Source organism: Aulostomus chinensis, chromosome 4 (genome assembly GCF_037954235.1).
Source record: "Aulostomus chinensis isolate RoL2024-O1b breed Wild chromosome 4, RoL_Achi_v1.0, whole genome shotgun sequence".
Classification (NCBI taxonomy): Eukaryota; Metazoa; Chordata; class Actinopteri; order Syngnathiformes; family Aulostomidae; genus Aulostomus; species Aulostomus chinensis.
The window spans coordinates 31,171,920-31,187,808 of record NC_141323.1 but is presented as its reverse complement, the minus strand read 5'-3'; the positions used below and the strand labels follow the sequence as shown (position 1 = coordinate 31,187,808).

The 15,889-nt window shown below is 43.5% G+C and overlaps 3 non-coding genes and 1 pseudogene across 3 annotated transcripts; all 4 read left to right on the top strand.

The window, feature by feature from the left end:
* The first annotated feature begins 13,483 nt into the window (after window positions 1–13,483).
* Window positions 13,484–13,602, top strand: LOC147266722 (5S ribosomal RNA). Its single transcript, XR_015112803.1, has one exon. It is a non-coding gene; the product is annotated as a 5S ribosomal RNA (ribosomal RNA).
* A 310-nt stretch (window positions 13,603–13,912) lies between these two features.
* LOC147266721 (5S ribosomal RNA) lies at window positions 13,913–14,031 on the top strand. The gene has a single exon (XR_015114938.1). It is a non-coding gene; the product is annotated as a 5S ribosomal RNA (ribosomal RNA).
* A 311-nt stretch (window positions 14,032–14,342) lies between these two features.
* On the top strand, window positions 14,343–14,461 carry LOC147266720 (5S ribosomal RNA; annotated as a pseudogene).
* A 728-nt stretch (window positions 14,462–15,189) lies between these two features.
* Window positions 15,190–15,308, top strand: LOC147266719 (5S ribosomal RNA). Its single transcript, XR_015114084.1, has one exon. It is a non-coding gene; the product is annotated as a 5S ribosomal RNA (ribosomal RNA).
* Window positions 15,309–15,889: the final 581 nt, after the last annotated feature.

The following is a 15,889-nucleotide window of genomic DNA, read 5'->3' as shown; positions in this document are numbered from 1 at the left end:
CATTCCACCAGTGAACGTCCAGAAATTGAAGCATAAACAGTTCAGCAACAACGAATTCTTCAAATCATCCTCTGAACCGAGAGCCACAGGCTCCTCCCAACATATGCAACACTGCCATTGAACTCTGCTTCAGTGTAACGGTGGTCGAAGGGTCAACATTGAACCTGTTGTATGACTTGAAAATTGTATCAGAGATCTGTGAGCAGGGCTAAATATATGAAAGTGTTGTCATTAACAGGTTGTGCATTTCTGTAGGTCCAAACATATCCTGGAGTCCACCAATGCCAGTTGTGACCTTGTGGGCTCCGGCTCCAGCGCTGTCAGTGAAAAATGACTGACAATCCATTGTCTCCTGGTGAGTCCTGCTGTGTTGGTAGGATGCATCAAATCACTGTGGGAACAAGAGACACAGTGACTGAACTGTAGCCCATCCATCCATCCATCCATCCATCCATCCATCCATCCATTCATCCATCCATCCATTCATTTTCTTCCACTTATCCTGTTAAGGGTTGTGGGGTGGGGGGACCTGTCTCCCCAGCTTTCAGCGTGAAGTGGGTTCACCCTGGAGGGGTCGCCAGTCCATTGCAGGGCCAACACATAAAGACAGACAACCATTCACACTCACAGTCACACCTAGAGTCAGTTTAGAGTATCAATCAGCCTCGTCCTCATCCTCATGTCTTTCCCACTGAAAAACTTTCACACCTGAAGTGTGAAGCATCGATAAAAGTTAATTTGACAGCACAACAGAAAATCCGAGTATATCACTGACATATTCTGTAAAAGAAATGATAGAAGCTGTTGAATTTTTAGAATGAGAAAAAATTTCCCCCAATGAAAGAGTGATGATTCTTTATTTTGATTTTGTTCTTCACTCCTACACAAGAGAGGGAAAGTGTCGGCTGGCTAGGAGCAACTGCCTGCTTCAGAATGGGAGGAGCCTCAGGACTTTCCAGTGAGAGCTGCAAACTTCCACCAGCGCCCACTGCCAGCACGTCTTCATGATGGAGCTGAGAAGAACACAACACAACAACACAAGAGCACTGGAGAGGAGCACAACACTTCTTTGCTTCCTTGCCACTCTCATATCTGTCTGTACCATCTGGAGCTGGGGGGAGGAGCTTCACATGTTTTTTTCTCTTGTTTTTTTTTCCAAAAGGGAATGACATGACTTACTCTGTATATTAGTATATGAACTACTGAGAATGTTCATCCCCAGTTTTAAGTTAGAATTAAATGTTAAGTAGAAAAATCTTCCCTCTTCAATCCTGTCACTCAGTGTTGTAAACTGTTTCAAACAAATTCTACTGTTCAACAGTTCAAGTGTTTCTAATGAAGCTGAATGTGCTCTCTTATACTTTCCTCAATTGTGTTTCTTTCATGTCCTCCTGAGATCAAAGACAGAATTCTAGGTACTGTCAAAGCCCTGATGACATCATTAGGAATTCTGACTTTGATATGGAAACTCTTGCTTTAATCTGAATTTGATCTGACTGAAGTTTTAGTTTAGGTTGCATGAGACAGATGCCCCCCCCCCCCCCCCCGTGACCCTTAAAGGATAAGAATAGAAAGTGGATGGAGGGATGGACTTAACACTGAAATCAGCTGATCTGATCCACATTCTAATTTTTCCTTTCCCTCTTTAGGAGTCATGGAGAATAGTAGTGTATATAATAATGTATATACAACCTTGGAGTATCTTTCCAAAGCTTTTAGTATTTCATCTTGTTTCTACTTGTAGTTTTATTGTCTGGATCTTTTCTTTTTATATCCTGCTGACTGCTCTTTGCTTTTGGAGCTTCCTTCAACAACTACCAAGCCTCCTGGGTACTGTAGGAAACATGGTCAAGTTCTTCTTACTTTTGCAGTCAAGTCCTGCTCACATTGGTCTGTCTTCATTTTGACTCCTCCCACTGCCACAATGACCAGCCTTTATACACTTGGTGACTGGGGCCCTGGTTGCTGCAGGCCTCAACACCAGCCTGTGGTTGTGAGCAGGGCAGAACAGAACTGACAGTATCTCACATGCAGGACCTGGGTCAGTGCCTGGTGCCAGCTGGGGCACCGCTTTAACCTGGACCCCCTGGAAGATCTTCTCCAGGAAGTCGCCTTTTTGGTTCCATCAAGGCCTGTGAGGATGGTGAAGAGTGATCCACCACCAGGCAGCACAGTCAGCAGCAGCCATTTTGTTCCACTAGACTCATGTATGATAGTGAAAGACTGGTGAGTACTTGCTAACTAACACTTCCTGTTTTTATTGCTATTCTTCCATGAATGTGCTCATGTTGGCTTGTCCCCAACCACAGTTTCAAAGCCATGATGACATCTTTCATTAACAATCAGATCAAATTTTTTCTCTATTTGGACAAATAAGGTTTCAACTGACACGGCTGGCCAACGTCCTGGAGTTAATTCAGCCTGTAGAACCAGGTGCTGGTTCCTTCTTTTACTAGGCAGGAACAGGCAGCAGATCCAAGATCAGTAGGCGAAGATGTCTGCTTTGACTGGTAGGAGGAAAGAGAGCAGGAGAGCTGGTCAGAGACAAAGACAGACAATGAAGAAGGAGTGCTGTATTCTGCTAGCACATGCTAGTCACAGTCATCGACAATGAGTCTCAGCAGGTAAAGATTCATCACTGATTTCAGAAGATAATTGGACGTTCACTGGAAGACTATGAATGTTTGTGGGTCAGAGGTGAAAAGAGTACAAGTGCACCTGTTGTGTGTGATGGGGCACCAACATGCAAGAAGTTTTATACATTTTGAGCGAAAAAGCGTGAATCTTCAAGTAAAGAATTAAAATTATTTAAGTAACAATGAGGTCTCTGTAATAAAACAAAAGGGACAATGACTACCTCACCATTTCCACCCCTCTTTAACAGATTCACATTTCAAAACAACCAAGTTTATTTTATTCCCTTCTTTTAGTAGAGGATGGTTTTGATCCATCAACCTCTGGGTTCTGAGCCCAGCACGCTTCCTCTGTAAATCCATATTTTGGATTCTGGCCTTTTCTGCTTTTCATTTTGTGTTTGTATTAAAGTTCTATTGCTGAAAAAAGTTTTTTTTGCCTTTTTAAACACACACACACACTTCCAGTGACTAATCCATATTTTCATCACTTAAACCACCACTGGAGTATTGAAAGAGATTCCACATGTTGGTCAACCAGAGAAGCTTCACCTGGTGACGCTCATCCAACCATGCATGAAGGTCAAGCTGCATTATCTGCTGTGCTCATTAGCAGGGGAATTAGCTGAAATGGTCAGTATCAGTAACAGGGTGACACTTTATCACAGCAGTGGACAAACATCAGCATTCATCACACAGCAGCTCCTCTGATCAACAGAACAAGCTGAAGTATTCTGGAGAATGAGGGCATGGATCCCTCTACCTCTCACATGCTAAGCTAGCACTCTACCATTGGAGCTAATTCCCCTGCTAATGAGCACTGCAAATAATGCAGCTTGACCTTGAGATTTGAGGGAAGAAAACCTTGAAACATTCATTCATCTTCTTCCACTTATTCCTGTTCAGGGTCTCGGGGGGAGCTGGAGCCTATCCCAGTGTCTACGGGCAAAAGGCAGCGTTCACCCTGGACCAGTCACCAGTCCATCACAGGGACAACATACAGGGACAAACAACCATTCACACTCACATTCATACCTACAGTCAATTTAGAGAATCCAATCAGCCTTTTCCCCAAATTGCACGTCTTTAGACTGTGGGAGGAAGCCGGAATACCAGAGAGAACCCACACAGGCACGGGGAGAACTTGCAGACTCTACACAAGAAGATACTGCGCCCGAGCCGGTACTCGAACCCAGAACTTTCTTGCTGTGAGGCCACAGTGCTAACCACTGCACCATCCTGCAGCCCCCTTGAAACATGATGATGTTATTATTTATGTCTTTAATGCACCCAAACCTTTATTTTTCAGGGGTTTTGAGTGGTTCTGGGTCATGAATCAAAATTTGAATTGGACAAAAATTTCATGCAGGGTCACTGGGGCCACACGTTTCATGTTCTCAACAGATTGAAACTGTAGAGTGTGTGACATGTGGTGTGTTTGTCAAGTTCATCAAGGACAGTAAACATGAGCAGGTCTAGATTCACCTCCATCTTTGGAGGTTGTTGAATTTCCTCCTGAGGACCGTCAGGCTGTTTCCTTACTTTGCTGTGACACAACAGCAGACAGCAACAAGGACTGCTGTAGTGCACTTGGTAAAATCACCATCTGTAGACTGGACCAATATGCTGATGTGATCCTTTGATTAGTTTCGGATCAGTCAGAGATCAAAGACTGAAGCAGGAGATCAATGCTCAGCATTCAGAGATCAAAGACTCCTGGAGCGTTGCCCTCTCTTGTCTTTGGGCCTGGATGTTAATGAATGTTTTACACAATTCTTTTTAAGAAAAAACTTGCATGACATTTCAAGGAGTTTTTCCTGCCAATACAGGACAACACCCACTCACAAACCAGTGCTGGACAAGTTCCTTCAAAGCTGTAATGCCTTATTTCTTACTTGTTACTGTCATTTTAAAATAATTGGTTCCATTACGATTGTGTCTGCCAGCGCTTGGTGACTGTACAGGAGGTCTGGGGACCGCAGGGCCACAACAAGCCCATTTCCTCAACTCTCCATTTAGTACAGAGGTCCCCAAGTACGGACCAGTGAGGATAAATGTGATCGTGGAGAAGTCTGTTTGTTCTTCAACTGGTCCAACTTGATGGTGAGATCTGTGACGCCATCTTGTGATAGTGGATTCATTCATCTGCTATTTCAACACATTCAAGTTCATTATCCCTACATGTCAAAATACATTTGGTGTGGAGTTTTACTTTCTGGCCTCAATCATAATGTGTGCATTTATTCTTCATGAACATTTCTCAGCTTTGTAAGTTTATGATATTTTGTCTTCCTCTGTTTTCTATTCCATTGTTGTTGATGATTCTATTGCAGGTTTGAGTTCCCTGTTGACTGAAGCAGAAACAGGAACAAAAAGCTGGAGTTGGTCAGAGCTCCAAGTTGGGACGCTGATATTAAAGTAGGAGATGAACACATCCAGGTTAGCCATCACTCTCAGAACCTGCTACTTTACCTCTTCAGAATGTAGCAGCATAGCATAGCTTCATCTCACCGGTTAGTGGCCCACTTTGATGTCTGGGATATGAGGTTAAAGGTTCTTTACAGCTCTGAATGAAGGGTTTATAAAGTGTTAACAATGCCATGAATAACACAAGCATTCAGTAATCCTTGATAAAAGGAGACTCACCATCAAGTTGGACCAGTTGAAGAACAAAAGGACTTCTACACTATCACATTTATCCTCACTGGTCCATACTTGGGGACCTCTGTACTCAATGGAGAGTTGAGGAAATGGGCTTGTTGTGGCCCTGCGGTCCCCAGACCTCCTGTACAGTCACCAAGTGCTGGCAGACACAATCGTAATGGAACCAATTATTTTAAAATGACAGTAACAACTTCGTTTATCTGTGTCTATATATAATTTATGTCATGTATATATTTGTATATTAATATGTTATTCATGTTACATAAAACATGTTAAACACGGAACAGCGTGGACACAACAAATGAACTGGTTCAGAGACACGAGGCAAAAAAAGCTGGATGAACTCTTCTTCATTCCAAAAATGACTTCACCCTTGAACACTGACGTCAGGTCATTTTATAGGATCCTCCATTTTTTATTTATGTGACGTTGCATATTGGGAAATAATTATAAAAAAATATATATTTTGATGAAAACTATATTTGATCAGGAAAACTACATTGGGTAAAATAAATCCATCGTTTGTGACGGTGTTACTAATTTTAACTTTAGTGCTCTGGTGCTGATTGCCTCATTAAGATCTTCATGAAGAAATAAACTGAGATTTGTAAAAATGTTTTGTTTTTACAGAGTTGGCAGTTTGAGCATTGAATCTTTCTTTGTGTTGAGAACAAACCCTCAAAGCCTTCATGTTTCAGTTTGCTTCACAGCTAACAGACAAACACCTCTTAGCCTGGTTCTGGTAGTCCAGGTTTAAACACCAACACAAGGATTTTATGCTGATTTCTTCACATGCAGCTGAAATCTAGACTTCAAGTGTTCATGTGAGGTTACAGCTTCACGCCTATTTAGTTTTCAACAAATATTAAGTCACTTTAATGCATTGAGCTCACTGACGAACTTTAGTCTCAGTAGCTGAATCTGTTAGGGGGAAGGCAGTGTGGACCGGCAGGAGCCTCCTACAAAATGCAATGGAGAGAAGAAGAAATCCTGAGGAGTCGCTATGAGATTCAAGTGTTAAAGACGTGGCTCCTTTGGTGGTGATAGGATTTGAGCTATTGACTCTATTTTTAGTTTATTTCAATGTTATTGCAAACATCAGCTGCTCACTTATCAGCTAGCAAGTAAACAACAGTATTGTTCAGTGTGCTAGCTGAAGTAGACCGAGCGGTCAGTTGAGTCTTTATTTCCATGTGTGCTCATGGTAGCAGGGGTTTAGATTTCTAAATGTAACCCTTTTACCACCGGCTCCAATATTAAAACCCACCTTAGGCTTACAGGGAACACTTTAACTCATTTCAAATATCTTGTATGGTAAAAGTCCCATCTGGAATAATTAATATCAATCTAGGGCGATGTATGATTCTCTCTTATATATTCAAATGGAGGCTATGGGGAGAACACTTGACCTTTAAACTCTGCTGAAAAGCTTCAGTAACAACACACAAATTCAATGAAACCAACACAAGATTTCAGTTTAGAAAATGTATTAAAAGCTTGCAGAAAAACACATTCAAACCTTGAATAAACAAGACTATAGAAAATAAAAAGAACCCCGGGGTATATTGTTTGTCTTTTTTTCAACTGTCTAATTTTATTTCGAGTGCACTCATGTTTACTTTCGTTGGCCCGCTTTAATTGGAGCTCATGATGGAAACCTTTACCAGATCCCCCCGTGTGTCGGTGAAGTCAACAATACCGGACCGCAGCCGATGAATCCCTCGCTCGTTGTGGCAGCAACCGTCCCGCTCGCAGCAGCCCGCAGCAACAGACCTCCGTGATTCGGCAGCAGCGGCACATCCTCCGACTCCTTCGGCAGCAGTGACGCGTCCTCCATTAACGACTCTCTCCCGAGGCGACTATCCGAAGCTCCTGTCCCGTCCGTGCAGTGGCGTCTCCATTCAGCGTGGACAGCGTTAGCCTAGCTCCCGCTAGCTTCTGTAACTGGACTTGCCTGGTGCTCAAAACACAATCGGTGGCGGAGAATCCGACTCACGCACTCCGATCACGTCGGTCAATTACAGTTCACAGTCCGTTACCGATAAAAACTCCTCTCCGACAACACACAGTCTCCAAACTCCGATAACGTTACGCCATTCACACGATGCTCCTTCCTCGCGCTCGTTTCTCCCGGAAGTGTAAACACTAAAGGTCATGAACTCACGCACGTAACCTAACGTAATAGAATTACTTTAACATTTTTGAAAGACATTCACACCCCGTGAAATGATGTTTTTTTGAAAGTTAAATTTTAAACAAATATTATTTTAATATCTTCTTCATAATACTAATGTAAATTTTATCTTAACCATGAACTGGCATTTTATTCTTCATTTATTCCTATGAAAATCATGAAATAAATACCACTGATTTCTCAGAGTATTACATCAACCTCGGATTAAATTAAAGCTGCAGTCAGTGTTGTTTGGGCCTGAGCCTCCTCCCGCCCACCGGGGCCAAGCAGCAGGGGTCGTCCTGAATCCAGTGATGAATTTTATGAAAGCAGTGGGACTTGTACATTTACAGCAATTGCTTGCAGTGTACTACAAGATTTCAACAGTATCACCCTGTTTATAAAAATACAGTACTCTGCTGTTAATTCTAATAGGAATCTGTTAAATTACACCCCATGACTGTTTAACAGAACTATGCTGTAATGCTAAAATACAGTACTTCACTGTAAATAAAACAGTATCATGCAGTATCTTTGCCTGATGGACGCAAGGAGAATCTCCTGATCTGCACGTGAGGCCAGAGCCTTGGTTATCATCCATCTCAATCACAGTCATTTGGTGAGTAGCGATTGCATTTATTGTAGACACTGGCGCAAAGTCTGTAGGCCAGTGGAGGCTAAGTGAAGTTTCCAGTTTGTGTGGCGACACACGAGTGGGGGGTGCACTTAAAAAAATATAATAGTGACCAAAGCCGGACAACGCCACCTTGGGAATTTCGCCCAAGGAAATAGTTAACGTACTGACCAAAACGCACTCACAGGTTCATTTACTAATTGGCAGGAGACGTGGTTCCATGACAAAAATATTTTATTGTAAACAGGCCAGCAGATTAAAAAGAGAACAAGAATGAATCTAAACAAGTCTGGAGCTTACCAGTGGGGGTGAGGGATCCCAAGGCAGAAGACACCCTGATCAATTGGGACATCACATTTAAAAACACATGATTAAAGCAAAACAGGGGTGCACAGCACACAAGAGGAAAAGCGACGCCAGGACCGTGAGCTCCCAGTACCTGAAACGAAATGACAAGAATTATAATTTAACACCAAAACTAAAAAAAAAAAAACAAACCAGAACCAAACTCAAACCACAATTTAAAAATTAATTCGAGAAACAAGATTTAATTATTAAAAACAAATTAGCAAGGAAAAATAATACAACCCAAAATAACCAGAAACGAGTTCATTTCTCCATTGCTAGACCAGGGAGCTAACGGATAGCCGTCCAGCAGCTTGCTACACCCTGAAGCCCAAGCGGAGGAATGGGAAACAATGCAGATCCAAACCTTCAGAGCACCATGAAGTACAGTTCAGTGGCGCCACACGGTGGACATCAGGATCTGGCAGACCCTGGTTAAACAAGGTGAATTACTGCAACAACCTCCAGTTCAACACACAGCGGATTCCAATTCATTAACACAGAAGCAGAGCACTCCAGTGAACACAGTAAACAGTGAACAAACAAACAAGCAAAACATGTGTAGATGGCCAGTAGGTCGCAGAACAGGCTAGTAGCAGAGCAGGCTAATAGAGCAGGAGCCTGTAACAAAGCTGGGTAGTCTGTAGCCAAACAGCCAGAGCAAAGCAGGGTAGTCTGTAGCCAAACAGCCAGAGCAAAGCAGGGTAGTCTGTAGCAAAACAGCAGCCAGAGCAAAGCAGGGTAGTCTGTAGCAAAACAGCAGCCAGAGCAAAGCAGGGTAGTCTGTAGCAAAACAGCAGCCAGAGCAAAGCAGGGTAGTCTGTAGCAAAACAGCAGCCAGAGCAAAGCAGGGTAGTCTGTAGCAAAACAGCAGCCAGAGCAAAGCAGGGTAGTCTGTAGCAAAACAGCAGCCAGAGCAAAGCAGGAGCATCTGGCAAAGCAGGATAGTCTGGCAAGACAGCGCCCGGTAGCAAAGCAGCAGCTAGTTCTTCCTCAGTGTCACGGCTCACCAGCTGTGCCAATCAGGTGTAGATCGCATGCATGCAGAGCAAAGGGTTTCACAGCTAGTATGCTGTGGCAAACAGCCTCTGCACGTCAGATCGGCGGGGGGGGGGGGGGGGGGGTGTTTCCCCACTAGCGGCGATTAAGGGACCGTGTCCCAAAAGCCGGACGCCTACAATTAAACACGTGAATATGAAAAACGTGCATGATCAGCATGCAACACGAGCTACAGGGAGCTACTGCTACATACCAGCACAGACGGTGGCGAGAAGGCAGACGTGAGGCGATCAGAGGCGGAAGCGAGGTGACCAGGAAGTGGGAGGACCGCGGACCCCAAGAGCAAGAGATTGACCAGGTAGATGCTGCCCCTATTTATAGAGCAGCGCCTCACACTGGTTGGCTAATGATGGTACAAGCCAAGTCAGGCATCACCAACCAGTCTCACTGCTAGGATGGGACCTCTCATCCTGCCACATTTGCATTGATAATTACACTCGGTGCACATCATGCTAGCCAGATTTAGCAGCTAGCCAAAATGTTGAAAATGCTTGCAAATTAGTCCAAAAAACACAGAGAGTTGACTTTACTTTTTACATCTCGAGCCTCCACAAATTAATGTGTGCGACATCTGTATTTTGCCTGTGAATTCATGAAGCTTTCTGATAGTCTGAACCATTTTACAGTACACACAATATACGTGTCACACAACAGTTAAGTCGGTTCATATTAAGATGAGTGCACACTGACTGTGTTTACATGCAATTACGTTCCTCCATCTTGTGCTAGGCTACTGCTCTGGCATGAGTCTGTCTGATGGCATGATTACAGTGTACTTAAGGCCATAGATCAGGAGCTGTGGTTGTATTTGTTTAAAAAAGAGTGGTTTTAGCATCGTTCAAGTGCCTGCTCATTTGTGTTGATTTTTCTTTGTCTCTGATATTGCCTACAGATGCAGGAGCCTATCTTCCAGCTGCCCTGATCCTAGTAAGTACTTGCCTGTCCATCACATTTCACAGTTAATCAGTTATTTTTTCAGACCTCAAACATTGAAATAGACAACTATGTTATCTGGTCAAAGAAGCTGTTTTTTTCTTCTTGTTCTTCTTCTCTTCTCTTTTCTCCCTGTTTTTTTGGATCTCCAACACTATATCTACATGTATATATTTGATGGCTTATAATGTCTCATTCATCTGAGTGAGTTCCAACACTCCTTTTTTAGGCGCTTCATTGGAATAAATCCTGAGAGTGTCTGCATGTTTTCCCTGTGCTGGTTCTCTCCAGGTACTCCAGCTTCCTTCCACAGTCCAAAGACATGCAAATGGAAATGCAACTCTAAATTGACCGTAGGTATGGCTGTGAGTGTGAATGGTTGTCTGTCAATATTTGTTGGCTGCGGTGGACTGCGATGGACCACTGACCTGTCCAAGGTAATGTCCCCTCTGGGATAGGCTCCAGCCCCACCCTGTGACCCTTAACAGGATAAGCGGAAAAATGGATGGATGGATGGATGGATGGACGGATGGATGGATGGATGGATGGATAGATGGGTGGGTGATCACTCACAGGACTGTGAGTCTCTCACTCTGACCGCTTCATGCTATGGGACTTACACTGACGTAACCTGATTAGCTCAGTCAGTTGAGCATGAGACTCTTAGTCTCAGGGTTGCTGGTTCAAGCCCCATGTTGGGTGTTGATCTTAAACACCACTGCTTGTCCTCTCAGTTTTGAAAGCTTTGTTTGTAAATTGTCAGAAAAATCAGTGAATAAACAATACAAACTTAGGCTTTGTCAGAAATTCCATGCTTCCAAACTAACCAATATGAAAAAAACAAAAGGTGAGACTTTTTCATGCATTCGAAAAATTTGTATGCGCTTCATTGTATCCGCTTTCTATACTTCCATGCATCCCAGCTTATTTCTGTTAAGGGTTGCAGGGGGAGGCTGGAGCCTTTCCCAGTGGCTTTCAGGTGAGAGGCAGGTTTCACCCTGGACAGGTAGCCAGTCCATTGCAGACAGAATACCCACGCAGGCACGGAGAGAACATGCACACACCACACAGAAAGAACCTGTGCTCGAGCCAGGACTTGAACTTGCTTTGAGGCGACACTGTTAACAACGGTACCACCGTGCCACCCATTGACTGTAACACATTGTAAACAATATACACTCTTGTTATCATACAACACGTAGCCCTGTACAAAAATCAAATAAATTACATCGCATAAAAAGCAGAAAGAGATGTGTTAAAAAGTTCAAAAATAAATAGAGTTCATGATCTTTAAAATTGGTTATAATGTGAGCAGGTTAAAAGCATAAATATAATATGTAACATTTAAAAAGTAAAACTATTTACAGTTAAAAAATAAATTCATATAAAGGTCTTTAAGTTCTCTGAGTCTGTAAAAGATCAGTGATCTGAGAATAAGGAGAGGGGAAGAAGCCGTGTTTATATGTAACCTCAATTGTTACCTGTCAATCATTTCATTCCTGTCTTATCTTTGGGTGTATTAAGACCGCAAAAGCCAATGAGAGGAAAGTTACTGTGTAAGGGGTGGGACTAGTGGCGCAGGTTTGTGAGGTGAGTAGTTAGCGCGCATGGGGAGAGAAACACAGGCAATGACCAGAGAGTTAAGAGGGGAGGCATCGTTTGTGTGGAGAGCATTTAAGTTTATTTTGGAGGTCGACGACTGGTGGTCCTGATATAAACTTCTGTGTGACCTTCGAGAGGTGAATATTTATGCCTGTATTTGCGCTTTATCGAACTGTTATAGTGAAAAGAGACTGGATGTGTACATGGTTAGCGACGTGCTAGCTAGGGATAGCATTCCGTGCTAATGTGCCTGCAGATCGTAGCTTTAGCGTTGTAATATGTTTGGAGCGAAAGTAAAGGTAATGCGAATTCGACACGAGATAATGTTTGATAATTGTGGCTAAATTCAGATAATATGCTTGAAGGAGACGGACATTGGAGAGAGAGAGACGGGTTTCCATCCGATGGCTCTGCTGTTCTGCTGTGCCTTGTCCTGCTGTGTTTTCTTCTTCGTGACTTTCGCTGTCCCGCCATTGCGTGTGAGTGTTTGGATTGTGACTTCCACCGCCATTGCCATTACCATTCAGACTCTCATCCTCCATTCCCATTCTCCCCCTTCTAATAAAACCCTGGATTTTTGAGGACTAACATACACATGCACTTGCTTTTATTGTGTGCTCAGCTGCGAGTGAAGCGGCCATTAGAGTTGTGAAGCCCCGACCGCACAGGAGCTTCAATAAACAGGCCTGAAACAGGTAAAAATTAAATTTAAGGTGTTTCATATGAATGTGTGTGTGCCCACAGGTAAAATATTGAGTTTTAGTTGTTGTAAATTAAAGAATACCGGTTTAGAAGGTAACTTAAGGATTCTGAAAGGGATTAAATATGATGTATATTTTAAAAAAACAAAAGGGTTATCTTTTGTAGAGGAAACTTTTTTTCCTTACAATTGAGGTGTAAAGGATGACTTGAGGGTATTTTATGTGAAACTATCCAACTAAAAAAGATTTTTATTTTCAGTGAAACGAAAGTTCAGAACCAAGAAAGACACTGTTTGTTTTGTTTTGAAAATCCTCTTACTCATTGTTAATAATTTAGTTCATTGTATTTTTTTAATACTAGAATATATTCAATTTTTATTTCATCCATCTCTGTGAACAAGTACCTGTGAAGGATTAATTTGCAATTCTTTTAACTTCAGCTTGAGGAAAGGGCAGCTTTGAGTCTTTGGGGACCAGCATGAGCGAGCTTCCCTCACGCACTTCTTCTTGAAGCGCCTTTCCGCAGCTTTGAAATTGAATGTCATGCAGCGTGTAATTTGAAGAAGACAGATGGCAGATGCAGTACTTTTCTCTAGATGACATCAACATTCTTTTCTTTATATTGACAGGACACCTATTTGGCGTGTGAAAAGTCCCTGAGGCTGTTGCGCATCACGTTTTTTCTGAGGTTGTAAAGTGAGTGAAATGGATATAGAGCCCATGTATGTCAGAGTCAAGGGCTTACGGCCTTACCACTCTGAACACGCCCGATCTCGTCTGATCTCGGAAGCTAAGCAGGGTCGGGCCTGGTTAGTACTTGGATGGGAGACCGCCTGGGAATACCAGGTGCTGTAAGCTTTTTTGTTTCATTGTGAGGAAAGGGCAGCTTTGAGTGTTTGGGGACCAGCATGAGCGAGCTTCCCTCACACACCTTTTCTTGAAGCGCCCTCCACAGCTTTCGAATGGAATGTCATGCAGTGTGTAATTTGAAGTAGACAGATTGCAGATGCAGTACTTTTCTCTGGATGACATCAACATTCTTTTCTTTGTATTGACAGGACAACTATTTGGTGTGTAAAAAGACCGTGAGGCTGTTGCACATCACATTTTTTTTGAGGTTGTAAAGTGAGTGAAATGGATATAGAGCCCATGTGTGTGAGAGTCAAGGGCTTACGGCCGTACCACTCTGAACACGCCCGATCTCGTCTGATCTCGGAAGCTTAGCAGGGTCGGGCCTGGTTAGTACTTGGATGGAAGACCGCCTGGGAATACCAGGTGCTGTAAGCTATTTTGTTTCTTTGTGAGGAAAGGGCAGCTTTGAGTCTTTGGGGACCAGCATGAGCGAGCTTCCCTCACACACCTTTTCTTGAAGCGCCTTTCTGCAGCTTTGAAATTGAATGTCATGCAGCGTGTAATTTGAAGTAGACAGATGGCAGATGCAGTACTTTTCTCTAGATGACATCAACATTCTTTTCTTTGTATTGACAGGACACCTATTTGGCGTTTGAAAAGACCGTGAGGCTGTTGCACGTCACTTTTTTTCTGAGGTTGTAAAGTGAGTGAAATGGATATAGAGCCCATGTGTATAAGAGTCAAGGGCTTACGGCCATCCCACTCTGAACACGCCCGATCTCGTCTGATCTCGGAAGCTTAGCAGGGTCGGGCCTGGTTAGTACTTGGATGGAAGACCGCCTGGGAATACCAGGTGCTCTAAGCTTTTTTGTTTCATTGTGAGGAAAGGGCCGCTTTGAGTCTTTGGGGACCAGCAAGAGCGAGCTTCCCTCACACACCTTTTCTTGAAGCGCCCTCTGCAGCTTTGGAATGGAATTTCATGCAGTGGTTAATTTGAAGAAGACAGATGGCAGATGCAGTACTTTTCTCTCGATGACATCAACATTCTTTTGTTTTATTGACAGGACACGTATTTGGCGTGTGAAAAGACCGTGAGGCTGTTGCGCATCACTTTTTTTCTGAGGTTGTAAAGTATGTGAAATGGATATAGAGCCCATGTGTGTCAGAGTCAGGGGCTTACGGCCATACCATTCTGAACTCGTCTGATCGCGGAAACTAAGCAGGGTCGGGCCTGGATAGTACTTGGATGGGAGACCGCCTGGAAATACCAGTTGCTGTAAGCTTTTTGGTTTCATTGTGAGGAAAGGGCCGCTTTGAGTGTTTGGGGACCAGCATGAGCGAGCTTCCCTCACACACCTTTTCTTGAAGCGCCCTCCACAGCTTTGGAATGGAATGTCATGCAGTGGTTAATTTGAAGTAGACAGATGGCAGATGCAGTACTTTTTTCTAGATGACATCAACATTCTTTTCTTTGTATTGACAGGACAACTATTTGGTGTGTAAAAAGACCGTGAGGCTGTTGCACATCACATTTTTTTTGAGGTTGTAAAGTGAGTGAAATGGATATGGAGCCCATGTGTCTGAGAGTCAAGGGCTTACGGCCATACCACTCTGAACACGCCCGATCTCGTCTGATCTCGGAAGCTTAGCAGGGTCGGGCCTGGTTAGTACTTGGATGGAAGACCGCCTGGGAATACCAGGTGCTGTAAGCTTTTTTGTTTCATTGTGAGGAAAGGGCCGCTTTGAGTCTTTGGGGACCAGTATGAGCGAGCTTCCCTCACACACCTTTTCTTGAAGCGCCCTCTGCAGCTTTGGAATGGAATTTCATGCATGGGTTAATTTGAAGAAGACAGATGGCAGATGCAGTACTTTTCTCTCGATGACATCAACATTCTTTTCTTTGTATTGACAGGACACCTATTTGACGTGTGAAAAGACCCTGAGGCTGTTGCGCATCACTTTTTTTCTGAGGTTGTAAAGTGAGTGAAATGGATATAGAGCCCATGTGTGTCAGAGTCAGGGGCTTACGGCCATACCATTCTGAACTCGTCTGATCGCGGAAACTAAGCAGGGTCGGGCCTGGATAGTACTTGGATGGGAGACCGCCTGGAAATACCAGTTGCTGTAAGCTTTTTGGTTTCATTGTGAGGAAAGGGCAGCTTTGAGTGTTTGGGGACCAGCATGAGCGAGCTTCCCTCACACACCTTTTCTTGAAGCGCCCTCCACAGCTTTGGAATGGAATGTCATGCAGTGGTTAATTTGAAGTAGACAGATGGCAGATGCAGTACTTTTC